The sequence below is a fragment of the Ranitomeya variabilis genome, chromosome 4, assembly GCF_051348905.1.
Source record: "Ranitomeya variabilis isolate aRanVar5 chromosome 4, aRanVar5.hap1, whole genome shotgun sequence".
In the NCBI taxonomy this organism is placed as follows: domain Eukaryota; kingdom Metazoa; phylum Chordata; class Amphibia; order Anura; family Dendrobatidae; genus Ranitomeya; species Ranitomeya variabilis.
In genome coordinates this window covers 316092142-316118187 of record NC_135235.1, presented here as the reverse complement: position 1 = coordinate 316118187, position 26046 = coordinate 316092142, and the positions used below count along the sequence as shown (strand labels likewise).

The 26046-nt window shown below is 39.6% G+C and overlaps 17 non-coding genes across 17 annotated transcripts; all 17 read left to right on the top strand.

The window, feature by feature from the left end:
* The first annotated feature begins 741 nt into the window (after nt 1-741).
* TRNAF-GAA (transfer RNA phenylalanine (anticodon GAA)) lies at nt 742-814 on the top strand. Its single transcript has one exon. It is a non-coding gene; the product is annotated as a tRNA-Phe (tRNA).
* A 1672-nt stretch (nt 815-2486) lies between these two features.
* On the top strand, nt 2487-2569 carry TRNAL-CAG (transfer RNA leucine (anticodon CAG)). The gene has a single exon. It is a non-coding gene; the product is annotated as a tRNA-Leu (tRNA).
* Nucleotides 2570-3466: 897 nt separating this feature from the next.
* On the top strand, nt 3467-3539 carry TRNAF-GAA (transfer RNA phenylalanine (anticodon GAA)). The gene has a single exon. It is a non-coding gene; the product is annotated as a tRNA-Phe (tRNA).
* Nucleotides 3540-4586: 1047 nt separating this feature from the next.
* TRNAL-CAG (transfer RNA leucine (anticodon CAG)) lies at nt 4587-4669 on the top strand. The gene has a single exon. It is a non-coding gene; the product is annotated as a tRNA-Leu (tRNA).
* An 897-nt stretch (nt 4670-5566) lies between these two features.
* On the top strand, nt 5567-5639 carry TRNAF-GAA (transfer RNA phenylalanine (anticodon GAA)). Its single transcript has one exon. It is a non-coding gene; the product is annotated as a tRNA-Phe (tRNA).
* Nucleotides 5640-7310: 1671 nt separating this feature from the next.
* Nucleotides 7311-7393, top strand: TRNAL-CAG (transfer RNA leucine (anticodon CAG)). Its single transcript has one exon. It is a non-coding gene; the product is annotated as a tRNA-Leu (tRNA).
* Nucleotides 7394-8290: 897 nt separating this feature from the next.
* Nucleotides 8291-8363, top strand: TRNAF-GAA (transfer RNA phenylalanine (anticodon GAA)). The gene has a single exon. It is a non-coding gene; the product is annotated as a tRNA-Phe (tRNA).
* Nucleotides 8364-9408: 1045 nt separating this feature from the next.
* On the top strand, nt 9409-9491 carry TRNAL-CAG (transfer RNA leucine (anticodon CAG)). The gene has a single exon. It is a non-coding gene; the product is annotated as a tRNA-Leu (tRNA).
* Nucleotides 9492-13461: 3970 nt separating this feature from the next.
* TRNAF-GAA (transfer RNA phenylalanine (anticodon GAA)) lies at nt 13462-13534 on the top strand. The gene has a single exon. It is a non-coding gene; the product is annotated as a tRNA-Phe (tRNA).
* Nucleotides 13535-14580: 1046 nt separating this feature from the next.
* On the top strand, nt 14581-14663 carry TRNAL-CAG (transfer RNA leucine (anticodon CAG)). The gene has a single exon. It is a non-coding gene; the product is annotated as a tRNA-Leu (tRNA).
* A 1187-nt stretch (nt 14664-15850) lies between these two features.
* On the top strand, nt 15851-15933 carry TRNAL-CAG (transfer RNA leucine (anticodon CAG)). Its single transcript has one exon. It is a non-coding gene; the product is annotated as a tRNA-Leu (tRNA).
* An 897-nt stretch (nt 15934-16830) lies between these two features.
* TRNAF-GAA (transfer RNA phenylalanine (anticodon GAA)) lies at nt 16831-16903 on the top strand. The gene has a single exon. It is a non-coding gene; the product is annotated as a tRNA-Phe (tRNA).
* A 1047-nt stretch (nt 16904-17950) lies between these two features.
* On the top strand, nt 17951-18033 carry TRNAL-CAG (transfer RNA leucine (anticodon CAG)). Its single transcript has one exon. It is a non-coding gene; the product is annotated as a tRNA-Leu (tRNA).
* Nucleotides 18034-18930: 897 nt separating this feature from the next.
* TRNAF-GAA (transfer RNA phenylalanine (anticodon GAA)) lies at nt 18931-19003 on the top strand. The gene has a single exon. It is a non-coding gene; the product is annotated as a tRNA-Phe (tRNA).
* A 1671-nt stretch (nt 19004-20674) lies between these two features.
* Nucleotides 20675-20757, top strand: TRNAL-CAG (transfer RNA leucine (anticodon CAG)). Its single transcript has one exon. It is a non-coding gene; the product is annotated as a tRNA-Leu (tRNA).
* Nucleotides 20758-21654: 897 nt separating this feature from the next.
* TRNAF-GAA (transfer RNA phenylalanine (anticodon GAA)) lies at nt 21655-21727 on the top strand. The gene has a single exon. It is a non-coding gene; the product is annotated as a tRNA-Phe (tRNA).
* A 1045-nt stretch (nt 21728-22772) lies between these two features.
* TRNAL-CAG (transfer RNA leucine (anticodon CAG)) lies at nt 22773-22855 on the top strand. The gene has a single exon. It is a non-coding gene; the product is annotated as a tRNA-Leu (tRNA).
* Nucleotides 22856-26046: the final 3191 nt, after the last annotated feature.

Below are 26046 nucleotides of genomic sequence, written 5' to 3'. Positions count from 1 at the left end.
TCTAGGACCGTGAAATAGTTTTTATGTGCATATGTTAGCTGTCTTGGCACTATAAAAATACTGCCGGCGGTCAATGGGGCGGGACTATTTCAACTCTTTGTGTTCTCTTTCCCTATTAGGGCGGAGACTCCACATCCTATGGGGCTGTTCTGGGAGATTTCTATAAACTGAATTGCCGGTAAGTCTAATTTCATATTTGATTACCTCATTCATCAATAGACCATAAAAATACTTAATAAACAAAAGCTTAAAAAGCAGGTAATCATAGTTTTAAAGTCTGAAATGCACATGCGATACTGACATCTAAGTTTCAGCACATTTTGGGACAAATGTTTTCACATTGAAAGTTAACAATCATTAAAATATTTTCTCTAAATTGTTGTCTCCTTTTTTGCTCCAATTATTTGCATTTAATAACAAATAAAACTTGATGTAACATTATGCATGCACATTGTCTTTTATGTGCAACCATCACCTGTCTCACAAACACAGGGTTTGAATGAACCTGATGAATGGAGTCAAATTGAAAATGTAAAAAAATCTCTGTCAAAATTGCTGTTTTTTTCTACTCATTCACAAAGAGTTAATGAAAGTTATTAAATATGTACAACAAAATAGCAGGAGTTTCAAATAGAAATCATGCTGCAAAAACCAGTCAAAGCAAAAATAAAAATATCTACTTTCAGGGGTTTCGCTTGACATTTGCCAAGTGTCTAGCACTCCCAAAGTTGTTTGTGTTTGGCCGAAATAGCTCAGATGGGAGAGCATTAGACTGAAGATCTAAAGGTCCCTGGTTCGATCCCGGGTTTCGGCAACATCATTTTTCTTGATTCTTTACATTTTAAGGAGAAAATAAACAAAGCACGTGGTCTGATTATTTAACCCCTTAACGACCGCCGATACGCCTTTTAACGGCGGCCGCTAAGGGTACTTAATCCACAGCCATGGAAAAAGTGAATAGCGCCCCCCAGAGTCGGATTTTCTCTGGGGTCTCGGTTGCCGAGGGTAGCCGAGACCCCAGAGAACATGATTCGGGGGGTTTTTACCGACCCCCGAGTTGCGATCGCCGGTAATTAACCGTTTACCGGCGGTCGCAACAAAAAAAAAAACGCGATTTGCCATTTAATTTCTCTGTCCTCCGATGTGATCGCACATCGGAGGACAGAGAAATGTGGTCCCCGATGGCCCCCAATAGCCCCCCAATACTTACCTACCTCCCCCGGTGCTCCTCGTGTCTCCCCATGGGCGCCGCCATCTTTTTTCCGGGAAAAAATGGCGGCCGCCGCCCGGCACCCGGATGTTCTTTGGGGTCTCGGCTGTCGGGGGTAGCCGAGACCCCAAAGAACATGATCGGGGTCGGTTTGCACCGACCCCTGCTTTGCGATCGCCGGTAATTAACAGTTTACTGGCGACCGCAAAAAAAAAAAAAAAAAAAAGCGATCAGTTATTTCTCTGTCCTCTGATGTGATCGCACATCAGAGGACAGAGAAATAGGGGGATTCGGGGACCCTATCATACTCACCCGGGGTCCCTGGGTCCTCTTCTGTCTTCTCCTGCCAGCCGGCTTTTTCATCATGGCGGGCGCATGCGCAGTGCGCCCGCCATCTGCTGCCATCTGCCGGCCGGAAGGAGAAGACAAGTTGGGGCTAAAATTAGGGTTAGGGTTAGGGTTAGAGTTAGGGTTAGAGTTAGGGTTTATAACGTAGAGCCGTGAAAATAAAAAATCTCATTTTTTCTACAAAAATGATCTTTTTGCCCCCAAATTTTTATTTTCACAAGGGTAACAGGAGAAATTAGACCACAAAAGTTGTTGTGCAATTTCTCCTGAGTACGTCGATACCCCATATATGGGGGTAAACCACTGTTTGGGCGCACCGCAGAGCTTGGAAGAGAAGGAGTGTCGTTTTACTTTTTCAATGTAGAATTGGCTGGAATTGAGATCGGACGCCATGTCACGTTTGGAGAGCCGCTGATGTGCCTAAACAGTAGAGACCCCCCACATATGACACCATTTTGGAAACTAGACCCCTTAAGGAACTTATCTAGATGTGTGGTGAGCACTTTAAACCCCCAGGTGCTTCACAGAAGTTTATAACGTAGAGCCGTGAAAAAAAAAAATCGCATTTTTTCTACAAAAATGATCTTTTTGCCTCCAAATTTTTATTTTACCAAGGGTAACAGGAGAAAATGGACCCCAGAAGCTGTTGTACAATTTGTCTTGAGTACGCCGACACCCTATATGTGGGGGTAAACCACTGTTTGGGCGCATGGCTGAGCTCGGAAGCAAAGGAGCGCCATTTGATTTTTCAATGCAAAATTGACTGGAATTGAGATCGGACGCCATGTCGCGTTTGGAGAGCCCCTGATGTGCCTAAACAGCAGAAACCCCCCAAAAGTGACCCCATTTTACTGGTCATATTCACTGGTTACTGGTCATATTTCTTCTGACTAACTTGGAAAGAGTTAAGGCACAAAATCCACAACAAGTCAGGATGGCCGAGTGGTCTAAGGCGCTGCGTTCAGGTTGCAGTCTCTCTTGGAGGCGTGGGTTCAAATCCCACTTCTGACATCACCTTTTCATGAAACTATACAGATTCTCAGTCAATTATTGATTAGATGGGGATCAAACCAAACTTAGCAATGGGCCTTAAAAAATCCGATCCCAAAGTTACCACTACCTGGGAGTCTTTGGGGTGAATCTGAAATTGTCGTCTATAAACGGAACTCTAGGACCGTGAAATAGTTTTTATGTGCATATGTTAGCTGTCTTGGCACTATAAAAATACTGCGGGCGGTCAATGGGGCGTGACTATTTCAACTCTTTGTGTTCTCTTTCCCTATTAGGGCGGAGACTCCACATCCTATGGGGCTGTTCTGGGAGATTTCTATAAACTGAATTGCCGGTAAGTCTAATTTCATATTTGATTACCTCATTCATCAATAGACCATAAAAATACTTAATAAACAAAAGCTTAAAAAGCAGGTAATCATAGTTTTAAAGTCTGAAATGCACATGCGATACTGACATCTAAGTTTCAGCACATTTTGGAACAAATGTTTTCACATTGAAAGTTAACAATCATTAAAATATTTTCTCTAAATTGTTGTCTCCTTTTTTGCTCCAATTATTTGCATTTAATAACAAATAAAACTTGATGTAACATTATGCATGCACATTGTCTTTTATGTGCAACCATCACCTGTCTCACAAACACAGGATTTGAATGAACCTGATGAATGGAGTCAAATTGAAAATGTAAAAAAATCTCTGTCAAAATTGCTGTTTTTTTCTACTCATTCACAAAGAGTTAATGAAAGTTATTAAATATGTACAACAAAATAGCAGGAGTTTCAAATAGAAATCATGCTGCAAAAACCAGTCAAAGCAAAAATAAAAATATCTACTTTCAGGGGTTTCGCTTGACATTTGCCAAGTGTCTAGCACTCCTAAAGCTGTTTGTGTTTGGCCGAAATAGCTCAGATGGGAGAGCGTTAGACTGAAGATCTAAAGGTCCCTGGTTCGATCCCGGGTTTCGGCAACATCATTTTTCTTGATTCTTTACATTTTAAGGAGAAAATAAACAAAGCACGTGGACTGATTATTTAAAGAAAATGTAAAAGGCCTAAAAATCTTAACTATCTACAGAAAATAAAATGTTAAAAAGATGAGAAATGGGAACTTTTCCATTTGAGCAAATTATTATTTTTTTGTAATTTTTCCTCTGTTTTGTTAATTTCCATTTCACTTAGCTGTAAGAGGATTTAAAGGGAACCTGATAGCTGATAAAGAAAGCATGTATCAGACACTAGCTGAATGATTTCAACCATGTATGTTTGACTATGAAATGCCGTGGTGTATATGAATTCATTGTGAGAAGTAATTTCTAAAATGGGGTCACTTTGGGGGGGGGGTTCTGCTGGTTTGGTACTTTTGGTACTCTGCAAATTTTACCTGCAAACTATTCTTGCAAAATCTGCATTCCAAAATCCAAATAGCGCTCTTATTTTCAAAGCCCTGCTGTGTGGCTAAACAGTAGATTCTGAAGAAATATGGTGCATCACCGCATTTTGTGAGAAATCTAACATTTCTAACATCCTAACAAAATAAAAGGAGGTTTGAAAGTGAATGCTGACAAAAAGTACACATATGAAAAATGCTATTTATTTACATTTTTGTGTGGTGCGACAAGTTGGTTTAAGGATATAAGCAGTCAAAGAATAAAAATGACTAATATTTCAAAATTTTAAACAAACTTTAGATATTTTCACAGAAAAAAACTAAAAATATATTGACCTAAATTTACAGTTAATGTAAAGTACAATGTGTCACAAAAAACACTTTCAGAATTACGGGGATATGTAGAAGCATTCCAGAGTTATTACTGCATACAGTGATAAAGGTCATATTTTTTTAAAATGGGGCTTTGCCATTTAGCTCAAAATAGGCTTGATAACTAATAGTTTAAACAAATGTATTGAAATAAAAACTGTAATATTAAATATTTTAAAATAATTTTCAATGACAATTACTGGTCATATTTCTTCTGACTAACTTGGAAAGAGTTAAGGCACAGAATCCACAAGAAGTCAGGATGGCTGAGTGGTCTAAGGCGCTGCGTTCAGGTCGCAGTCTTTCTTGGAGGCGTGGGTTCAAATCCCACTTCTGACATCACCCTTTCATAAAACTATACAGATTCTCAGTCAATTATTGATTAGATGGGGATCAAACCAAACTTAGCAATGGGCCTTAAAAAATCCGATCCCAAAGTTACCACTACCTGGGAGTCTTTAGGGTGAGTCTGAAATTGTCGTCTATAAACGGAACTCTAGGACCGTGAAATAGTTTTTATGTGCATATGTTAGCTGTCTTGGCACTATAAAAATACTGCGGGCGGTCAATGGGGCGGGACTATTTCAACTCTTTGTGTTCTCTTTCCCTATTAGGGCGGAGACTCCACATCCTATGGGGCTGTTCTGGGAGATTTCTATAAACTGAATTGCCGGTAAGTCTAATTTCATATTTGATTACCTCATTCATCAATAGACCATAAAAATACTTAATAAACAAAAGCTTAAAAAGCAGGTAATCATAGTTTTAAAGTCTGAAATGCACATGCGATACTGACATCTAAGTTTCAGCACATTTTGGGACAAATGTTTTCACATTGAAAGTTAACAATCATTAAAATATTTTCTCTAAATTGTTGTCTCCTTTTTTGCTCCAATTATTTGCATTTAATAACAAATAAAACTTGATGTAACATTATGCATGCACATTGTCTTTTATGTGCAACCATCACCTGTCTCACAAACACAGGGTTTGAATGAACCTGATGAATGGAGTCAAATTGAAAATGTAAAAAAATCTCTGTCAAAATTGCTGTTTTTTTCTACTCATTCACAAAGAGTTAATGAAAGTTATTAAATATGTACAACAAAATAGCAGGAGTTTCAAATAGAAATCATGCTGCAAAAACCAGTCAAAGCAAAAATAAAAATATCTACTTTCAGGGGTTTCGCTTGACATTTGCCAAGTGTCTAGCACTCCCAAAGTTGTTTGTGTTTGGCCGAAATAGCTCAGATGGGAGAGCATTAGACTGAAGATCTAAAGGTCCCTGGTTCGATCCCGGGTTTCGGCAACATCATTTTTCTTGATTCTTTACATTTTAAGGAGAAAATAAACAAAGCACGTGGTCTGATTATTTAACCCCTTAACGACCGCCGATACGCCTTTTAACGGCGGCCGCTAAGGGTACTTAATCCACAGCCATGGAAAAAGTGAATAGCGCCCCCCAGAGTCGGATTTTCTCTGGGGTCTCGGTTGCCGAGGGTAGCCGAGACCCCAGAGAACATGATTCGGGGGGTTTTTACCGACCCCCGAGTTGCGATCGCCGGTAATTAACCGTTTACCGGCGGTCGCAACAAAAAAAAAAACGCGATTTGCCATTTAATTTCTCTGTCCTCCGATGTGATCGCACATCGGAGGACAGAGAAATGTGGTCCCCGATGGCCCCCAATAGCCCCCCAATACTTACCTACCTCCCCCGGTGCTCCTCGTGTCTCCCCATGGGCGCCGCCATCTTTTTTCCGGGAAAAAATGGCGGCCGCCGCCCGGCACCCGGATGTTCTTTGGGGTCTCGGCTGTCGGGGGTAGCCGAGACCCCAAAGAACATGATCGGGGTCGGTTTGCACCGACCCCTGCTTTGCGATCGCCGGTAATTAACAGTTTACTGGCGACCGCAAAAAAAAAAAAAAAAAAAGCGATCAGTTATTTCTCTGTCCTCTGATGTGATCGCACATTAGAGGACAGAGAAATAGGGGGATTCGGGGACCCTATCATACTCACCCGGGGTCCCTGGGTCCTCTTCTGTCTTCTCCTGCCAGCCGGCTTTTTCATCATGGCGGGCGCATGCGCAGTGCGCCCGCCATCTGCTGCCATCTGCCGGCCGGAAGGAGAAGACAAGTTGGGGCTAAAATTAGGGTTAGGGTTAGGGTTAGAGTTAGGGTTAGAGTTAGGGTTTATAACGTAGAGCCGTGAAAATAAAAAATCTCATTTTTTCTACAAAAATGATCTTTTTGCCCCCAAATTTTTATTTTCACAAGGGTAACAGGAGAAATTAGACCACAAAAGTTGTTGTGCAATTTCTCCTGAGTACGTCGATACCCCATATATGGGGGTAAACCACTGTTTGGGCGCACCGCAGAGCTTGGAAGAGAAGGAGTGTCGTTTTACTTTTTCAATGTAGAATTGGCTGGAATTGAGATCGGACGCCATGTCACGTTTGGAGAGCCGCTGATGTGCCTAAACAGTAGAGACCCCCCACATATGACACCATTTTGGAAACTAGACCCCTTAAGGAACTTATCTAGATGTGTGGTGAGCACTTTAAACCCCCAGGTGCTTCACAGAAGTTTATAACGTAGAGCCGTGAAAAAAAAAAATCGCATTTTTTCTACAAAAATGATCTTTTTGCCTCCAAATTTTTATTTTACCAAGGGTAACAGGAGAAAATGGACCCCAGAAGCTGTTGTACAATTTGTCTTGAGTACGCCGACACCCTATATGTGGGGGTAAACCACTGTTTGGGCGCATGGCTGAGCTCGGAAGCAAAGGAGCGCCATTTGATTTTTCAATGCAAAATTGACTGGAATTGAGATCGGACGCCATGTCGCGTTTGGAGAGCCCCTGATGTGCCTAAACAGCAGAAACCCCCCAAAAGTGACCCCATTTTACTGGTCATATTCACTGGTTACTGGTCATATTTCTTCTGACTAACTTGGAAAGAGTTAAGGCACAAAATCCACAACAAGTCAGGATGGCCGAGTGGTCTAAGGCGCTGCGTTCAGGTTGCAGTCTCTCTTGGAGGCGTGGGTTCAAATCCCACTTCTGACATCACCTTTTCATGAAACTATACAGATTCTCAGTCAATTATTGATTAGATGGGGATCAAACCAAACTTAGCAATGGGCCTTAAAAAATCCGATCCCAAAGTTACCACTACCTGGGAGTCTTTGGGGTGAATCTGAAATTGTCGTCTATAAACGGAACTCTAGGACCGTGAAATAGTTTTTATGTGCATATGTTAGCTGTCTTGGCACTATAAAAATACTGCGGGCGGTCAATGGGGCGTGACTATTTCAACTCTTTGTGTTCTCTTTCCCTATTAGGGCGGAGACTCCACATCCTATGGGGCTGTTCTGGGAGATTTCTATAAACTGAATTGCCGGTAAGTCTAATTTCATATTTGATTACCTCATTCATCAATAGACCATAAAAATACTTAATAAACAAAAGCTTAAAAAGCAGGTAATCATAGTTTTAAAGTCTGAAATGCACATGCGATACTGACATCTAAGTTTCAGCACATTTTGGAACAAATGTTTTCACATTGAAAGTTAACAATCATTAAAATATTTTCTCTAAATTGTTGTCTCCTTTTTTGCTCCAATTATTTGCATTTAATAACAAATAAAACTTGATGTAACATTATGCATGCACATTGTCTTTTATGTGCAACCATCACCTGTCTCACAAACACAGGATTTGAATGAACCTGATGAATGGAGTCAAATTGAAAATGTAAAAAAATCTCTGTCAAAATTGCTGTTTTTTTCTACTCATTCACAAAGAGTTAATGAAAGTTATTAAATATGTACAACAAAATAGCAGGAGTTTCAAATAGAAATCATGCTGCAAAAACCAGTCAAAGCAAAAATAAAAATATCTACTTTCAGGGGTTTCGCTTGACATTTGCCAAGTGTCTAGCACTCCTAAAGCTGTTTGTGTTTGGCCGAAATAGCTCAGATGGGAGAGCGTTAGACTGAAGATCTAAAGGTCCCTGGTTCGATCCCGGGTTTCGGCAACATCATTTTTCTTGATTCTTTACATTTTAAGGAGAAAATAAACAAAGCACGTGGACTGATTATTTAAAGAAAATGTAAAAGGCCTAAAAATCTTAACTATCTACAGAAAATAAAATGTTAAAAAGATGAGAAATGGGAACTTTTCCATTTGAGCAAATTATTATTTTTTTGTAATTTTTCTCTGTTTTGTTTATTTCCATTTCACTTAGCTGTAAGAGGATTTAAAGGGAACCTGATAGCTGATAAAGAAAGCATGTATCAGACACTAGCTGAATGATTTCAACCATGTATGTTTGACTATGAAATGCTGTGGTGTATATGAATTCATTGTGAGAAGTAATTTCTAAAATGGGGTCACTTTGGGGGGGGTTTCTGCTGTTTTGGTACTTTTGGTACTCTGCAAATTTTACCTGCAAACTATTCTTGCAAAATCTGCATTCCAAAATCCAAATAGCGCTCTTATTTTCAAAGCCCTGCTGTGTGGCCAAACAGTAGATTCTGAAGAAATATGGTGCATCACTGCATTTTGTGAGAAATCTAACATTTCTAACATCCTAACAAAATAAAAGGAGGTTTGAAAGTGAATGCTGACAAAAAGTACACATATGAAAAATGCTATTTATTTACATTTTTGTGTGGTGCGACAAGTTGGTTTAAGGATATAAGCAGTCAAAGAATAAAAATGACTAATATTTCAAAATTTTAAACAAACTTTAGATATTTTCACAGAAAAAAACTAAAAATATATTGACCTAAATTTACAGTTAATGTAAAGTACAATGTGTCACAAAAAACACTTTCAGAATTACGGGGATATGTAGAAGCATTCCAGAGTTATTACTGCATACAGTGATAAAAGTCATATTTTTTTAAAATGGGGCTTGGCCATTTAGCTCAAAATAGGCTTGATAACTAATAGTTTAAACAAATGTATTGAAATAAAAACTATAATATTAAATATTTTAAAATAATTTTCAATGACAATTACTGGTCATATTTCTTCTGACTAACTTGGAAAGAGTTAAGGCACAGAATCCACAAGAAGTCAGGATGGCCGAGTGGTCTAAGGCGCTGCGTTCAGGTCGCAGTCTCTCTTGGAGGCGTGGGTTCAAATCCCACTTCTGACATCACCTTTTCATGAAACTATACAGATTCTCAGTCAATTATTGATTAGATGGGTATCAAACCAAACTTAGCAATGGGCCTTAAAAAATCCGATCCCAAAGTTACCACTACCTGGGAGTCTTTGGGGTGAGTCTGAAATTGTCGTCTATAAACGGAACTCTAGGACCGTGAAATAGTTTTTATGTGCATATGTTAGCTGTCTTGGCACTATAAAAATACTGCGGGCGGTCAATGGGGCGGGACTATTTCAACTCTTTGTGTTCTCTTTCCCTATTAGGGCGGAGACTCCACATCCTATGGGGCTGTTCTGGGAGATTTCTATAAACTGAATTGCCGGTAAGTCTAATTTCATATTTGATTACCTCATTCATCAATAGACCATAAAAATACTTAATAAACAAAAGCTTAAAAAGCAGGTAATCATAGTTTTAAAGTCTGAAATGCACATGCGATACTGACATCTAAGTTTCAGCACATTTTGGGACAAATGTTTTCACATTGAAAGTTAACAATCATTAAAATATTTTCTCTAAATTGTTGTCTCCTTTTTTGCTCCAATTATTTGCATTTAATAACAAATAAAACTTGATGTAACATTATGCATGCACATTGTCTTTTATGTGCAACCATCACAAACACAGGGTTTGAATGAACCTGATGAATGGAGTCAAATTGAAAATGTAAAAAAATCTCTGTCAAAATTGCTGTTTTTTTCTAGGGTCTAAGGGGTATCGTTTCTCCTTATGGAGAGTGACATACCATCTCTGGCTTGTCAAGGTAAGGAGGCTTATTTGCCGTACAATGCTCCTCTAGGAATTTAAATATGCAAATTGCCTCTTCTGAGAAAAAGAGATGGTATGTCACTCTCCATAAGGAGAAACGATACCCCTTAGACCCCATGTCCAGAGCCTCTCACCTAGCCAAATCAGTTCTCATGCTTCGCACTGACGAGGGCCAACAGCCCGAAACACCGTGTCTGCGAATTGAGATACTGATTTGGCTTTTATCCTAAGTCACATTGCACGACTCGTTAAAGGGTTGATTGTGACTTGTAGGATCGCTACTTCCAATAGGTGGCGCTGTAGAGTTTAAGTCCTCTTTTTCTCAGAAGAGGCAAGTTGCATATTTAAATTCCTAGAGGAGCATTGTACGGCAAATAAGCCTCCTTACCTTGACAAGCCAGAGATGGTATGTCACTCTCCATAAGGAGAAACGATACCCCTTAGACCCCATGTCCAGAGCCTCTCACCTAGCCAAATCAGTTCTCATGCTTCGCACTGACGAGGGCCAACAGCCCGAAACACCGTGTCAGCGAATTGAGATACTGATTTGGCTTTTATCCTAAGTCATATTGCACGACTCGTTAAAGGGTTGATTGTGACTTGTAGGATCGCTACTTCCAATAGGTGGCGCTGTAGAGTTTAAGTCCTCTTTTTCTCAGAAGAGGCAATTTGCATATTTAAATTCCTAGAGGAGCATTGTACGGCAAATAAGCCTCCTTACCTTGACAAGCCAGAGATGGTATGTCACTCTCCATAAGGAGAAACGATACCCCTTAGACCCCATGTCCAGAGCCTCTCACCTAGCCAAATCAGTTCTCATGCTTCGCACTGACGAGGGCCAACAGCCCGAAACACCGTGTCTGCGAATTGAGATACTGATTTGGCTTTTATCCTAAGTCATATTGCACGACTCGTTAAAGGGTTGATTGTGACTTGTAGGATCGCTACTTCCAATAGGTGGCGCTGTAGAGTTTAAGTCCTCTTTTTCTCAGAAGAGGCAATTTGCATATTTAAATTCCTAGAGGAGCATTGTACGGCAAATAAGCCTCCTTACCTTGACAAGCCAGAGATGGTATGTCACTCTCCATAAGGAGAAACGATACCCCTTAGACCCCATGTCCAGAGCCTCTCACCTAGCCAAATCAGTTCTCATGCTTCGCACTGACGAGGGCCAACAGCCCGAAACACCGTGTCTGCGAATTGAGATACTGATTTGGCTTTTATCCTAAGTCATATTGCACGACTCGTTAAAGGGTTGATTGTGACTTGTAGGATCGCTACTTCCAATAGGTGGCGCTGTAGAGTTTAAGTCCTCTTTTTCTCAGAAGAGGCAATTTGCATATTTAAATTCCTAGAGGAGCATTGTACGGCAAATAAGCCTCCTTACCTTGACAAGCCAGAGATGGTATGTCACTCTCCATAAGGAGAAACGATACCCCTTAGACCCCATGTCCAGAGCCTCTCACCTAGCCAAATCAGTTCTCATGCTTCGCACTGACGAGGGCCAACAGCCCGAAACACCGTGTCTGCGAATTGAGATACTGATTTGGCTTTTATCCTAAGTCATATTGCACGACTCGTTAAAGGGTTGATTGTGACTTGTAGGATCGCTACTTCCAATAGGTGGCGCTGTAGAGTTTAAGTCCTCTTTTTCTCAGAAGAGGCAATTTGCATATTTAAATTCCTAGAGGAGCATTGTACGGCAAATAAGCCTCCTTACCTTGACAAGCCAGAGATGGTATGTCACTCTCCATAAGGAGAAACGATACCCCTTAGACCCCATGTCCAGAGCCTCTCACCTAGCCAAATCAGTTCTCATGCTTCGCACTGACGAGGGCCAACAGCCCGAAACACCGTGTCTGCGAATTGAGATACTGATTTGGCTTTTATCCTAAGTCATATTGCACGACTCGTTAAAGGGTTGATTGTGACTTGTAGGATCGCTACTTCCAATAGGTGGCGCTGTAGAGTTTAAGTCCTCTTTTTCTCAGAAGAGGCAATTTGCATATTTAAATTCCTAGAGGAGCATTGTACGGCAAATAAGCCTCCTTACCTTGACAAGCCAGAGATGGTATGTCACTCTCCATAAGGAGAAACGATACCCCTTAGACCCCATGTCCAGAGCCTCTCACCTAGCCAAATCAGTTCTCATGCTTCGCACTGACGAGGGCCAACAGCCCGAAACACCGTGTCTGCGAATTGAGATACTGATTTGGCTTTTATCCTAAGTCATATTGCACGACTCGTTAAAGGGTTGATTGTGACTTGTAGGATCGCTACTTCCAATAGGTGGCGCTGTAGAGTTTAAGTCCTCTTTTTCTCAGAAGAGGCAATTTGTATATTTAAATTCCTAGAGGAGCATTGTACGGCAAATAAGCCTCCTTACCTTGACAAGCCAGAGATGGTATGTCACTCTCCATAAGGAGAAACGATACCCCTTAGACCCCATGTCCAGAGCCTCTCACCTAGCCAAATCAGTTCTCATGCTTCGCACTGACGAGGGCCAACAGCCCGAAACACCGTGTCTGCGAATTGAGATACTGATTTAGCTTTTATCCTAAGTCATATTGCACGACTCGTTAAAGGGTTGATTGTGACTTGTAGGATCGCTACTTCCAATAGGTGGCGCTGTAGAGTTTAAGTCCTCTTTTTCTCAGAAGAGGCAATTTGCATATTTAAATTCCTAGAGGAGCATTGTACGGCAAATAAGCCTCCTTACCTTGACAAGCCAGAGATGGTATGTCACTCTCCATAAGGAGAAACGATACCCCTTAGACCCCATGTCCAGAGCCTCTCACCTAGCCAAATCAGTTCTCATGCTTCGCACTGACGAGGGCCAACAGCCCGAAACACCGTGTCTGCGAATTGAGATACTGATTTGGCTTTTATCCTAAGTCATATTGCACGACTCGTTAAAGGGTTGATTGTGACTTGTAGGATCGCTACTTCCAATAGGTGGCGCTGTAGAGTTTAAGTCCTCTTTTTCTCAGAAGAGGCAATTTGCATGTTTTTTTCTACTCATTCACAAAGAGTTAATGAAAGTTATTAAATATGTACAACAAAATAGCAGGAGTTTCAAATAGAAATCATGCTGCAAAAACCAGTCAAAGCAAAAATAAAAATATTTACTTTCAGGGGTTTCGCTTGACATTTGCCAAGTGTCTAGCACTCCTAAAGCTGTTTGTGTTTGGCCGAAATAGCTCAGATGGGAGAGCGTTAGACTGAAGATCTAAAGGTCCCTGGTTCGATCCCGGGTTTCGGCAACATCATTTTTCTTGATTCTTTACATTTTAAGGAGAAAATAAACAAAGCACGTGGACTGATTATTTAAAGAAAATGTAAAAGGCCTAAAAATCTTAACTATCTACAGAAAATAAAATGTTAAAAAGATGAGAAATGGGAACTTTTCCATTTGAGCAAATTATTATTTTTTTGTAATTTTTCCTCTGTTTTGTTTATTTCCATTTCACTTAGCTGTAAGAGGATTTAAAGGGAACCTGATAGCTGATAAAGAAAGCATGTATCAGACACTAGCTGAATGATTTCAACCATGTATGTTTGACTATGAAATGCTGTGGTGTATATGAATTCATTGTGAGAAGTAATTTCTAAAATGGGGTCACTTTGGGGGGGGTTTCTGCTGTTTTGGTACTTTTGGTACTCTGCAAATTTTACCTGCAAACTATTCTTGCAAAATCTGCATTCCAAAATCCAAATAGCGCTCTTATTTTCAAAGCCCTGCTGTGTGGCCAAACAGTAGATTCTGAAGAAATATGGTGCATCACCGCATTTTGTGAGAAATCTAACATTTCTAACATCCTAACAAAATAAAAGGAGGTTTGAAAGTGAATGCTGACAAAAAGTACACATATGAAAAATGCTATTTATTTACATTTTTGTGTGGTGCGACAAGTTGGTTTAAGGATATAAGCAGTCAAAGAATAAAAATGACTAATATTTCAAAATTTTAAACAAACTTTAGATATTTTCACAGAAAAAAACTAAAAATATATTGACCTAAATTTACAGTTAATGTAAAGTACAATGTGTCACAAAAAACACTTTCAGAATTACGGGGATATGTAGAAGCATTCCAGAGTTATTACTGCATACAGTGATAAAGGTCATATTTTTTTAAAATGGGGCTTGGCCATTTAGCTCAAAATAGGCTTGATAACTAATAGTTTAAACAAATGTATTGAAATAAAAACTATAATATTAAATATTTTAAAATAATTTTCAATGACAATTACTGGTCATATTTCTTCTGACTAACTTGGAAAGAGTTAAGGCACAGAATCCACGAGAAGTCAGGATGGCCGAGTGGTCTAAGGCGCTGCGTTCAGGTCGCAGTCTCTCTTGGAGGCGTGGGTTCAAATCCCACTTCTGACGTCACCTTTTCATGAAACTATACAGATTCTCAGTCAATTATTGATTAGATGGGGATCAAACCAAACTTAGCAATGGGCCTTAAAAAATCCGATCCCAAAGTTACCACTACCTGGGAGTCTTTGGGGTGAATCTGAAATTGTCGTCTATAAACGGAACTCTAGGACCGTGAAATAGTTTTTATGTGCATATGTTAGCTGTCTTGGCACTATAAAAATACTGCCGGCGGTCAATGGGGCGGGACTATTTCAACTCTTTGTGTTCTCTTTCCCTATTAGGGCGGAGACTCCACATCCTATGGGGCTGTTCTGGGAGATTTCTATAAACTGAATTGCCGGTAAGTCTAATTTCATATTTGATTACCTCATTCATCAATAGACCATAAAAATACTTAATAAACAAAAGCTTAAAAAGCAGGTAATCATAGTTTTAAAGTCTGAAATGCACATGCGATACTGACATCTAAGTTTCACTTCACTAAGTAATTTCTAAAATGGGGTCACTTTGGGGGGGGGTTTCTGCTGTTTTGGTACTTTTGGTACTCTGCAAATTTTACCTGCAAACTATTCTTGCAAAATCTGCATTCCAAAATCCAAATAGCGCTCTTATTTTCAAAGCCCTGCTGTGTGGCCAAACAGTAGATTCTGAAGAAATATGGTGCATCACTGCATTTTGTGAGAAATATAACATTTCTAACATCCTAACAAAATAAAAGGAGGTTTGAAAGTGAATGCTGACAAAAAGTACACATATGAAAAATGCTATTTATTTACATTTTTGTGTGGTGCGACAAGTTGGTTTAAGGATATAAGCAGTCAAAGAATAAAAATGACTAATATTTCAAAATTTTAAACAAACTTTAGATATTTTCACAGAAAAAAACTAAAAATATATTGACCTAAATTTACAGTTAATGTAAAGTACAATGTGTCACAAAAAACACTTTCAGAATTACGGGGATATGTAGAAGCATTCCAGAGTTATTACTGCATACAGTGATAAAGGTCATATTTTTTTAAAATGGGGCTTGGCCATTTAGCTCAAAATAGGCTTGATAACTAATAGTTTAAACAAATGTATTGAAATAAAAACTATAATATTAAATATTTTAAAATAATTTTCAATGACAATTACTGGTCATATTTCTTCTGACTAACTTGGAAAGAGTTAAGGCACAGAATCCACAAGAAGTCAGGATGGCCGAGTGGTCTAAGGCGCTGCGTTCAGGTCGCAGTCTCTCTTGGAGGCGTGGGTTCAAATCCCACTTCTGACATCACCTTTTCATGAAACTATACAGATTCTCAGTCAATTATTGATTAGATGGGGATCAAACCAAACTTAGCAATGGGCCTTAAAAAATCCGATCCCAAAGTTACCACTACCTGGGAGTCTTTGGGGTGAATCTGAAATTGTCGTCTATAAACGGAACTCTAGGACCGTGAAATAGTTTTTATGTGCATATGTTAGCTGTCTTGGCACTATAAAAATACTGCCGGCGGTCAATGGGGCGGGACTATTTCAACTCTTTGTGTTCTCTTTCCCTATTAGGGCGGAGACTCCACATCCTATGGGGCTGTTCTGGGAGATTTCTATAAACTGAATTGCCGGTAAGTCTAATTTCATATTTGATTACCTCATTCATCAATAGACCATAAAAATACTTAATAAACAAAAGCTTAAAAAGCAGGTAATCATAGTTTTAAAGTCTGAAATGCACATGCGATACTGACATCTAAGTTTCAGCACATTTTGGAACAAATGTTTTCACATTGAAAGTTAACAATCATTAAAATATTTTCTCTAAATTGTTGTCTCCTTTTTTGCTCCAATTATTTGCATTTAATAACAAATAAAACTTGATGTAACATTATGCATGCACATTGTCTTTTATGTGCAACCATCACCTGTCTCACAAACACAGGGTTTGAATGAACCTGATGAATGGAGTCAAATTGAAAATGTAAAAAAATCTCTGTCAAAATTGCTGTTTTTTTCTACTCATTCACAAAGAGTTAATGAAAGTTATTAAATATGTACAACAAATTAGCAGGAGTTTCAAATAGAAATCATGCTGCAAAAACCAGTCAAAGCAAAAATAAAAATATCTACTTTCAGGGGTTTCGCTTGACATTTGCCAAGTGTCTAGCACTCCTAAAGCTGTTTGTGTTTGGCCGAAATAGCTCAGATGGGAGAGCGTTAGACTGAAGATCTAAAGGTCCCTGGTTTGATCCCGGGTTTCGGCAACATCATTTTTCTTGATTCTTTACATTTTAAGGAGAAAATAAACAAAGCACGTGGACTGATTATTTAAAGAAAATGTAAAAGGCCTAAAAATCTTAACTATCTACAGAAAATAAAATGTTAAAAAGATGAGAAATGGGAACTTTTCCATTTGAGCAAATTATTATTTTTTTGTAATTTTTCCTCTGTTTTGTTAATTTCCATTTCACTTAGCTGTAAGAGGATTTAAAGGGAACCTGATAGCTGATAAAGAAAGCATGTATCAGACACTAGCTGAATGATTTCAACCATGTATGTTTGACTATGAAATGCCGTGGTGTATATGAATTCATTGTGAGAAGTAATTTCTAAAATGGGGTCACTTTGGGGGGGGGGTTCTGCTGGTTTGGTACTTTTGGTACTCTGCAAATTTTACCTGCAAACTATTCTTGCAAAATCTGCATTCCAAAATCCAAATAGCGCTCTTATTTTCAAAGCCCTGCTGTGTGGCTAAACAGTAGATTCTGAAGAAATATGGTGCATCACCGCATTTTGTGAGAAATCTAACATTTCTAACATCCTAACAAAATAAAAGGAGGTTTGAAAGTGAATGCTGACAAAAAGTACACATATGAAAAATGCTATTTATTTACATTTTTGTGTGGTGCGACAAGTTGGTTTAAGGATATAAGCAGTCAAAGAATAAAAATGACTAATATTTCAAAATTTTAAACAAACTTTAGATATTTTCACAGAAAAAAACTAAAAATATATTGACCTAAATTTACAGTTAATGTAAAGTACAATGTGTCACAAAAAACACTTTCAGAATTACGGGGATATGTAGAAGCATTCCAGAGTTATTACTGCATACAGTGATAAAGGTCATATTTTTTTAAAATGGGGCTTTGCCATTTAGCTCAAAATAGGCTTGATAACTAATAGTTTAAACAAATGTATTGAAATAAAAACTGTAATATTAAATATTTTAAAATAATTTTCAATGACAATTACTGGTCATATTTCTTCTGACTAACTTGGAAAGAGTTAAGGCACAGAATCCACAAGAAGTCAGGATGGCTGAGTGGTCTAAGGCGCTGCGTTCAGGTCGCAGTCTTTCTTGGAGGCGTGGGTTCAAATCCCACTTCTGACATCACCCTTTCATAAAACTATACAGATTCTCAGTCAATTATTGATTAGATGGGGATCAAACCAAACTTAGCAATGGGCCTTAAAAAATCCGATCCCAAAGTTACCACTACCTGGGAGTCTTTAGGGTGAGTCTGAAATTGTCGTCTATAAACGGAACTCTAGGACCGTGAAATAGTTTTTATGTGCATATGTTAGCTGTCTTGGCACTATAAAAATACTGCGGGCGGTCAATGGGGCGGGACTATTTCAACTCTTTGTGTTCTCTTTCCCTATTAGGGCGGAGACTCCACATCCTATGGGGCTGTTCTGGGAGATTTCTATAAACTGAATTGCCGGTAAGTCTAATTTCATATTTGATTACCTCATTCATCAATAGACCATAAAAATACTTAATAAACAAAAGCTTAAAAAGCAGGTAATCATAGTTTTAAAGTCTGAAATGCACATGCGATACTGACATCTAAGTTTCAGCACATTTTGGGACAAATGTTTTCACATTGAAAGTTAACAATCATTAAAATATTTTCTCTAAATTGTTGTCTCCTTTTTTGCTCCAATTATTTGCATTTAATAACAAATAAAACTTGATGTAACATTATGCATGCACATTGTCTTTTATGTGCAACCATCACCTGTCTCACAAACACAGGGTTTGAATGAACCTGATGAATGGAGTCAAATTGAAAATGTAAAAAAATCTCTGTCAAAATTGCTGTTTTTTTCTACTCATTCACAAAGAGTTAATGAAAGTTATTAAATATGTACAACAAAATAGCAGGAGTTTCAAATAGAAATCATGCTGCAAAAACCAGTCAAAGCAAAAATAAAAATATCTACTTTCAGGGGTTTCGCTTGACATTTGCCAAGTGTCTAGCACTCCCAAAGTTGTTTGTGTTTGGCCGAAATAGCTCAGATGGGAGAGCATTAGACTGAAGATCTAAAGGTCCCTGGTTCGATCCCGGGTTTCGGCAACATCATTTTTCTTGATTCTTTACATTTTAAGGAGAAAATAAACAAAGCACGTGGTCTGATTATTTAACCCCTTAACGACCGCCGATACGCCTTTTAACGGCGGCCGCTAAGGGTACTTAATCCACAGCCATGGAAAAAGTGAATAGCGCCCCCCAGAGTCGGATTTTCTCTGGGGTCTCGGTTGCCGAGGGTAGCCGAGACCCCAGAGAACATGATTCGGGGGGTTTTTACCGACCCCCGAGTTGCGATCGCCGGTAATTAACCGTTTACCGGCGGTCGCAACAAAAAAAAAAACGCGATTTGCCATTTAATTTCTCTGTCCTCCGATGTGATCGCACATCGGAGGACAGAGAAATGTGGTCCCCGATGGCCCCCAATAGCCCCCCAATACTTACCTACCTCCCCCGGTGCTCCTCGTGTCTCCCCATGGGCGCCGCCATCTTTTTTCCGGGAAAAAATGGCGGCCGCCGCCCGGCACCCGGATGTTCTTTGGGGTCTCGGCTGTCGGGGGTAGCCGAGACCCCAAAGAACATGATCGGGGTCGGTTTGCACCGACCCCTGCTTTGCGATCGCCGGTAATTAACAGTTTACTGGCGACCGCAAAAAAAAAAAAAAAAAAAGCGATCAGTTATTTCTCTGTCCTCTGATGTGATCGCACATCAGAGGACAGAGAAATAGGGGGATTCGGGGACCCTATCATACTCACCCGGGGTCCCTGGGTCCTCTTCTGTCTTCTCCTGCCAGCCGGCTTTTTCATCATGGCGGGCGCATGCGCAGTGCGCCCGCCATCTGCTGCCATCTGCCGGCCGGAAGGAGAAGACAAGTTGGGGCTAAAATTAGGGTTAGGGTTAGGGTTAGAGTTAGGGTTAGAGTTAGGGTTTATAACGTAGAGCCGTGAAAATAAAAAATCTCATTTTTTCTACAAAAATGATCTTTTTGCCCCCAAATTTTTATTTTCACAAGGGTAACAGGAGAAATTAGACCACAAAAGTTGTTGTGCAATTTCTCCTGAGTACGTCGATACCCCATATATGGGGGTAAACCACTGTTTGGGCGCACCGCAGAGCTTGGAAGAGAAGGAGTGTCGTTTTACTTTTTCAATGTAGAATTGGCTGGAATTGAGATCGGACGCCATGTCACGTTTGGAGAGCCGCTGATGTGCCTAAACAGTAGAGACCCCCCACATATGACACCATTTTGGAAACTAGACCCCTTAAGGAACTTATCTAGATGTGTGGTGAGCACTTTAAACCCCCAGGTGCTTCACAGAAGTTTATAACGTAGAGCCGTGAAAAAAAAAAATCGCATTTTTTCTACAAAAATGATCTTTTTGCCTCCAAATTTTTATTTTACCAAGGGTAACAGGAGAAAATGGACCCCAGAAGCTGTTGTACAATTTGTCTTGAGTACGCCGACACCCTATATGTGGGGGTAAACCACTGTTTGGGCGCATGGCTGAGCTCGGAAGCAAAGGAGCGCCATTTGATTTTTCAATGCAAAATTGACTGGAATTGAGATCGGACGCCATGTCGCGTTTGGAGAGCCCCTGATGTGCCTAAACAGCAGAAACCCCCCAAAAGTGACCCCATTTTACTGGTCATATTCACTGGTTACTGGTCATATTTCTTCTGACTAACTTGGAAAGAGTTAAGGCACAAAATCCACAACAAGTCAGGATGGCCGAGTGGTCTAAGGCGCTGCGTTCAGGTTGCAGTCTCTCTTGGAGGCGTGGGTTCAAATCCCACTTCTGACATCACCTTTTCATGAAACTATACAGATTCTCAGTCAATTATTGATTAGATGGGGATCAAACCAAACTTAGCAATGGGCCTTAAAAAATCCGATCCCAAAGTTACCACTACCTGGGAGTCTTTGGGGTGAATCTGAAATTGTCGTCTATAAACGGAACTCTAGGACCGTGAAATAGTTTTTATGTGCATATGTTAGCTGTCTTGGCACTATAAAAATACTGCGGGCGGTCAATGGGGCGTGACTATTTCAACTCTTTGTGTTCTCTTTCCCTATTAGGGCGGAGACTCCACATCCTATGGGGCTGTTCTGGGAGATTTCTATAAACTGAATTGCCGGTAAGTCTAATTTCATATTTGATTACCTCATTCATCAATAGACCATAAAAATACTTAATAAACAAAAGCTTAAAAAGCAGGTAATCATAGTTTTAAAGTCTGAAATGCACATGCGATACTGACATCTAAGTTTCAGCACATTTTGGAACAAATGTTTTCACATTGAAAGTTAACAATCATTAAAATATTTTCTCTAAATTGTTGTCTCCTTTTTTGCTCCAATTATTTGCATTTAATAACAAATAAAACTTGATGTAACATTATGCATGCACATTGTCTTTTATGTGCAACCATCACCTGTCTCACAAACACAGGATTTGAATGAACCTGATGAATGGAGTCAAATTGAAAATGTAAAAAAATCTCTGTCAAAATTGCTGTTTTTTTCTACTCATTCACAAAGAGTTAATGAAAGTTATTAAATATGTACAACAAAATAGCAGGAGTTTCAAATAGAAATCATGCTGCAAAAACCAGTCAAAGCAAAAATAAAAATATCTACTTTCAGGGGTTTCGCTTGACATTTGCCAAGTGTCTAGCACTCCTAAAGCTGTTTGTGTTTGGCCGAAATAGCTCAGATGGGAGAGCGTTAGACTGAAGATCTAAAGGTCCCTGGTTCGATCCCGGGTTTCGGCAACATCATTTTTCTTGATTCTTTACATTTTAAGGAGAAAATAAACAAAGCACGTGGACTGATTATTTAAAGAAAATGTAAAAGGCCTAAAAATCTTAACTATCTACAGAAAATAAAATGTTAAAAAGATGAGAAATGGGAACTTTTCCATTTGAGCAAATTATTATTTTTTTGTAATTTTTCTCTGTTTTGTTTATTTCCATTTCACTTAGCTGTAAGAGGATTTAAAGGGAACCTGATAGCTGATAAAGAAAGCATGTATCAGACACTAGCTGAATGATTTCAACCATGTATGTTTGACTATGAAATGCTGTGGTGTATATGAATTCATTGTGAGAAGTAATTTCTAAAATGGGGTCACTTTGGGGGGGGTTTCTGCTGTTTTGGTACTTTTGGTACTCTGCAAATTTTACCTGCAAACTATTCTTGCAAAATCTGCATTCCAAAATCCAAATAGCGCTCTTATTTTCAAAGCCCTGCTGTGTGGCCAAACAGTAGATTCTGAAGAAATATGGTGCATCACTGCATTTTGTGAGAAATCTAACATTTCTAACATCCTAACAAAATAAAAGGAGGTTTGAAAGTGAATGCTGACAAAAAGTACACATATGAAAAATGCTATTTATTTACATTTTTGTGTGGTGCGACAAGTTGGTTTAAGGATATAAGCAGTCAAAGAATAAAAATGACTAATATTTCAAAATTTTAAACAAACTTTAGATATTTTCACAGAAAAAAACTAAAAATATATTGACCTAAATTTACAGTTAATGTAAAGTACAATGTGTCACAAAAAACACTTTCAGAATTACGGGGATATGTAGAAGCATTCCAGAGTTATTACTGCATACAGTGATAAAAGTCATATTTTTTTAAAATGGGGCTTGGCCATTTAGCTCAAAATAGGCTTGATAACTAATAGTTTAAACAAATGTATTGAAATAAAAACTATAATATTAAATATTTTAAAATAATTTTCAATGACAATTACTGGTCATATTTCTTCTGACTAACTTGGAAAGAGTTAAGGCACAGAATCCACAAGAAGTCAGGATGGCCGAGTGGTCTAAGGCGCTGCGTTCAGGTCGCAGTCTCTCTTGGAGGCGTGGGTTCAAATCCCACTTCTGACATCACCTTTTCATGAAACTATACAGATTCTCAGTCAATTATTGATTAGATGGGTATCAAACCAAACTTAGCAATGGGCCTTAAAAAATCCGATCCCAAAGTTACCACTACCTGGGAGTCTTTGGGGTGAGTCTGAAATTGTCGTCTATAAACGGAACTCTAGGACCGTGAAATAGTTTTTATGTGCATATGTTAGCTGTCTTGGCACTATAAAAATACTGCGGGCGGTCAATGGGGCGGGACTATTTCAACTCTTTGTGTTCTCTTTCCCTATTAGGGCGGAGACTCCACATCCTATGGGGCTGTTCTGGGAGATTTCTATAAACTGAATTGCCGGTAAGTCTAATTTCATATTTGATTACCTCATTCATCAATAGACCATAAAAATACTTAATAAACAAAAGCTTAAAAAGCAGGTAATCATAGTTTTAAAGTCTGAAATGCACATGCGATACTGACATCTAAGTTTCAGCACATTTTGGGACAAATGTTTTCACATTGAAAGTTAACAATCATTAAAATATTTTCTCTAAATTGTTGTCTCCTTTTTTGCTCCAATTATTTGCATTTAATAACAAATAAAACTTGATGTAACATTATGCATGCACATTGTCTTTTATGTGCAACCATCACAAACACAGGGTTTGAATGAACCTGATGAATGGAGTCAAATTGAAAATGTAAAAAAATCTCTGTCAAAATTGCTGTTTTTTTCTAGGGTCTAAGGGGTATCGTTTCTCCTTATGGAGAGTGACATACCATCTCTGGCTTGTCAAGGTAAGGAGGCTTATTTGCCGTACAATGCTCCTCTAGGAATTTAAATATGCAAATTGCCTCTTCTGAGAAAAAGAGATGGTATGTCACTCTCCATAAGGAGAAACGATACCCCTTAGACCCCATGTCCAGAGCCTCTCACCTAGCCAAATCAGTTCTCATGCTTCGCACTGACGAGGGCCAACAGCCCGAAACACCGTGTCTGCGAATTGAGATACTGATTTGGCTTTTATCCTAAGTCACATTGCACGACTCGTTAAAGGGTTGATTGTGACTTGTAGGATCGCTACTTCCAATAGGTGGCGCTGTAGAGTTTAAGTCCTCTTTTTCTCAGAAGAGGCAATTTGCATATTTAAATTCCTAGAGGAGCATTGTACGGCAAATAAGCCTCCTTACCTTGACAAGCCAGAGATGGTATGTCACTCTCCATAAGGAGAAACGATACCCCTTAGACCCCATGTCCAGAGCCTCTCACCTAGCCAAATCAGTTCTCATGCTTCGCACTGACGAGGGCCAACAGCCCGAAACACCGTGTCAGCGAATTGAGATACTGATTTGGCTTTTATCCTAAGTCATATTGCACGACTCGTTAAAGGGTTGATTGTGACTTGTAGGATCGCTACTTCCAATAGGTGGCGCTGTAGAGTTTAAGTCCTCTTTTTCTCAGAAGAGGCAATTTGCATATTTAAATTCCTAGAGGAGCATTGTACGGCAAATAAGCCTCCTTACCTTGACAAGCCAGAGATGGTATGTCACTCTCCATAAGGAGAAACGATACCCCTTAGACCCCATGTCCAGAGCCTCTCACCTAGCCAAATCAGTTCTCATGCTTCGCACTGACGAGGGCCAACAGCCCGAAACACCGTGTCTGCGAATTGAGATACTGATTTGGCTTTTATCCTAAGTCATATTGCACGACTCGTTAAAGGGTTGATTGTGACTTGTAGGATCGCTACTTCCAATAGGTGGCGCTGTAGAGTTTAAGTCCTCTTTTTCTCAGAAGAGGCAATTTGCATATTTAAATTCCTAGAGGAGCATTGTACGGCAAATAAGCCTCCTTACCTTGACAAGCCAGAGATGGTATGTCACTCTCCATAAGGAGAAACGATACCCCTTAGACCCCATGTCCAGAGCCTCTCACCTAGCCAAATCAGTTCTCATGCTTCGCACTGACGAGGGCCAACAGCCCGAAACACCGTGTCTGCGAATTGAGATACTGATTTGGCTTTTATCCTAAGTCATATTGCACGACTCGTTAAAGGGTTGATTGTGACTTGTAGGATCGCTACTTCCAATAGGTGGCGCTGTAGAGTTTAAGTCCTCTTTTTCTCAGAAGAGGCAATTTGCATATTTAAATTCCTAGAGGAGCATTGTACGGCAAATAAGCCTCCTTACCTTGACAAGCCAGAGATGGTATGTCACTCTCCATAAGGAGAAACGATACCCCTTAGACCCCATGTCCAGAGCCTCTCACCTAGCCAAATCAGTTCTCATGCTTCGCACTGACGAGGGCCAACAGCCCGAAACACCGTGTCTGCGAATTGAGATACTGATTTGGCTTTTATCCTAAGTCATATTGCACGACTCGTTAAAGGGTTGATTGTGACTTGTAGGATCGCTACTTCCAATAGGTGGCGCTGTAGAGTTTAAGTCCTCTTTTTCTCAGAAGAGGCAATTTGCATATTTAAATTCCTAGAGGAGCATTGTACGGCAAATAAGCCTCCTTACCTTGACAAGCCAGAGATGGTATGTCACTCTCCATAAGGAGAAACGATACCCCTTAGACCCCATGTCCAGAGCCTCTCACCTAGCCAAATCAGTTCTCATGCTTCGCACTGACGAGGGCCAACAGCCCGAAACACCGTGTCTGCGAATTGAGATACTGATTTGGCTTTTATCCTAAGTCATATTGCACGACTCGTTAAAGGGTTGATTGTGACTTGTAGGATCGCTACTTCCAATAGGTGGCGCTGTAGAGTTTAAGTCCTCTTTTTCTCAGAAGAGGCAATTTGCATATTTAAATTCCTAGAGGAGCATTGTACGGCAAATAAGCCTCCTTACCTTGACAAGCCAGAGATGGTATGTCACTCTCCATAAGGAGAAACGATACCCCTTAGACCCCATGTCCAGAGCCTCTCACCTAGCCAAATCAGTTCTCATGCTTCGCACTGACGAGGGCCAACAGCCCGAAACACCGTGTCTGCGAATTGAGATACTGATTTGGCTTTTATCCTAAGTCATATTGCACGACTCGTTAAAGGGTTGATTGTGACTTGTAGGATCGCTACTTCCAATAGGTGGCGCTGTAGAGTTTAAGTCCTCTTTTTCTCAGAAGAGGCAATTTGTATATTTAAATTCCTAGAGGAGCATTGTACGGCAAATAAGCCTCCTTACCTTGACAAGCCAGAGATGGTATGTC